Here is a 2,952-nt window from a genome sequence, read left to right as displayed (position 1 = left end):
TGGGAGTGAGTTCCACACAGTCCCGCAGTGAGTAACACACAGTCCCGCAGTGAGTAACACACAGTCCCGCAGTGAGTGACACAGTCCTGCAGTTGGTGACACACAGTCCCGCAGTTGGTGACATACAGTCCCGCAGGGAGTAACACACAATCTGGGAGTGCGCAATCAAATAAGAAAGAGCAAAGCTTACAGCCCTGATGGTATTTCAGGTGCAGTCTTCTGGAGGTGGTGGGCATTTGCCTCCCGTGAACTTTCCATGTGTTAACCCTGTGGAATTGGAATGGTAAATTCCACCCCGCCACGCGGAGTTTGGGAACATAACAATAACAATTAGCTTCCAAAAGGGAGATACGTCAGGCAGTGGAAACTATTGAGGCCTCTTCCTCGTGTCCATTTCAGGGAAAACGGTGAAATGCATTTTCCTGAAGTGCTGTGGGTGAAAGAATCCTGACAAAAACAGTGTGGTTTTAGAGGATGCGCTGACAATGGCCTGTGTTGGCAGACAATCCAGGGAAAAAGTCAAGAACAAGAGCAGGAAATTCTTTCCTGTCTTCATTGACCCGAGCAAAGCATCTGATTCGATAAATTGGCAGAGTAGGGCTCCTGAGCTGGAGCTCGTCCAATCCATCCATTTCATTTCTTTTTTGTTCTACTTGCCCCTCGTCCCTGGACAGGATCAATGGTGACAGGTCGACAGAACGTGGACCTGAGGTTACAGCCCATTGCAGACCCGTCTGCCTTTCACTTTTCCTCTTTCTCTGCTTTCCTTTAACTTGAAGTGTTCTGACCTTCTGTGGAGAGCACCCGGCAGCTTCCGTGGGGGCTTACATTGCCAAGATCGGCCCAGCGCTGTCTCGAGGCAGTGATGTCGTCGGGAGAGGCAAGATGGTGTGGCAGAACGGCGACGTGGCGAAGAGATTCCTGCCAGTGATGTTCTCAGCATCAGGGTGGAACATCCAGGATCCAGGCTCATGGCTAAGCACTTCAGCAGGAATGTAATGCTAAACTTCTACCTTTATTTCTTTATTTTGTACTCAATCCCTAAGATTTTGTACCTAAAATGGTGCCAGAGGATGGCCACTTTGTACACTTTTCCTTGCGCTTCTGTATCCTTGTACTTGAGTATACGTGACAATAAAACCTTACCCTAATTCTAAAATTGAAAGGCTATGTGGGATGATCATCACTGTCCTGGGTGTCTAAAGAACCTCTTCCTAATCCTGTAACTGCTTCATGTCGGCAGAGCAGCCATCTTGGCTGGGAGATGATCACAGACCTGGAGATGATGATAAGAACATAAGGAATAGGAGCAGGAGTAGGCCATCTGGCCCATCGAGCCTGTCCTGCCATTCAATAAGATCATGGCTGTAAGGACTCAGCTTCACTAACCTGCCCCCTCACCATATCCCTTCATCCCTTTACTGTTCAAAAATCCATCTTTGCTTCAAAAGCATTGAACAAAGCAGCCTCACTGGGCAGTGAATTCCACATGTTCACAACCCTTTGGGTGAAGAGGTTCCTCCTCAACTCAGTTCTGGATCTGCTCCCCCTTATTTTGAGGCTGTGCCCCCTTGTTCTAGTTCGACCAACCAGTGAAAACAACCTCCCTGCTTCGATCTTATCTACTCCCTTCAGAATTTTATATGTTTCTATAAGATCCCCACTCATTCTTCTCTACATTCCAATGAGTACAGTCCCAGTTTGCTCAATCTCTCCTCATAAGCCAACTCTGGAATCAACTTAGTGACCCTTCCCTGCACCCCCTCCAGTGTCGGTCCATCCTTTCTCAAGTAAGGAGACCAAAACTGTACACAGTATTCCAGCTGTGGCCTCACCAGCACCCTATACAGCTGTAGCATAACCTCCCAAAGGAGGTCACTCAATCCATTATTTCCACGCTGGTCAGCACAGATCTGATGACACTAATCCTATTTTGTAGCTTTAACACAAGTGATACCTAAACCCTGCTCAAATGTCATGAGAATTGCTGACTCAGCTATCACTTCAGTAAGTGAGCTCTGGACTTACACCACCCTCTGGGCAAAAGACATTTCTCTTCAACTCTCCTTTTGGTCATCCACCTCTGACCTTAAATCTATGACCCTTCGTGGTTGACTCCTAGACCATAATATGTAGGAGCAGAAGTAGGCCATTCAGCCCGTTGAGCCTGCTCTGCCTTTCAATGAGATCATGCCGAATCTGATAATCCTCAATCCCATTTTCCTGTCTTTTCCTGTAACCTTCGATTTCCTTCCTGATTAAAAATCTTTCAACCTCAGCCTTGAATATACTCAATGACCAGCCTGGACAGCCCTCTGGGTTGAATAATTCCACAGATTCACTCTCCTCCGAGAGAAGAAATTTCTCTTCATCTGTTTTTTGAATGGTGACTCCTTATTCGGAGATCATGCCCTCTGGTCCTACATACTTCCACAAAAGGAAACAACTTTCCACATCTGCCCTGTCTAGTCCCTAAAAATATTATGTGTTTCAATGAGATCACCTATCATCCTTCTCAACTCCAACAAGTAAGGGCTGAACCCACCCAACCGCTCCTCATAAGAAAGTCCTTCCATTCCTGGTATTAGCCTAGTAAACTTTCTCAGGTTAACAAGGTGTAGAGCTGGATGAACACAGCAGGCCAAGCAGCATCAGAGGAGCAGGAAGGCTGACATTTTGGGCCTAGACCCTTCTTCAGAAAGGGGGGAGAGGAAGGGGGTTCTGAAATAAATAGGGAGAGAGGGGGAGGCGGATAGAAGATGGATAGAGGAGAAGATAGGTGGAGAGGAGACAGACAGGTCAAAAAGGCAGGGATGGAGCCAGTAAAGATGAGTGTAGGTGGGGAGTTAGGGAGGAGATAGGTCAGTCCAGGGAGGACAGACAGGTCAAGGGGGCGGGATGAGGTTAGTAGGTAGGAGATGGGGGTGGGGCTTGAGGTGGGAGGAGGGGATA

At 47.6% G+C, this 2,952-nt stretch overlaps 1 protein-coding gene across 1 annotated transcript in view; it reads right to left on the bottom strand.

Annotated features, from left to right (window-relative positions):
* Nucleotides 1-2,952, bottom strand: part of si:ch211-57n23.4 (immunoglobulin superfamily DCC subclass member 3) — a 35,252-nt gene that overhangs the window by 15,766 nt on the left and 16,534 nt on the right. The window lies entirely within an intron of this gene.

Source organism: Rhincodon typus, chromosome 46 (genome assembly GCF_021869965.1).
Source record: "Rhincodon typus isolate 14 chromosome 46, sRhiTyp1.1, whole genome shotgun sequence".
NCBI lineage: Eukaryota > Metazoa > Chordata > Chondrichthyes > Orectolobiformes > Rhincodontidae > Rhincodon > Rhincodon typus.
Note: the sequence above shows the minus strand (reverse complement) of the source record. Positions and strands in the feature narration are given on the sequence as shown.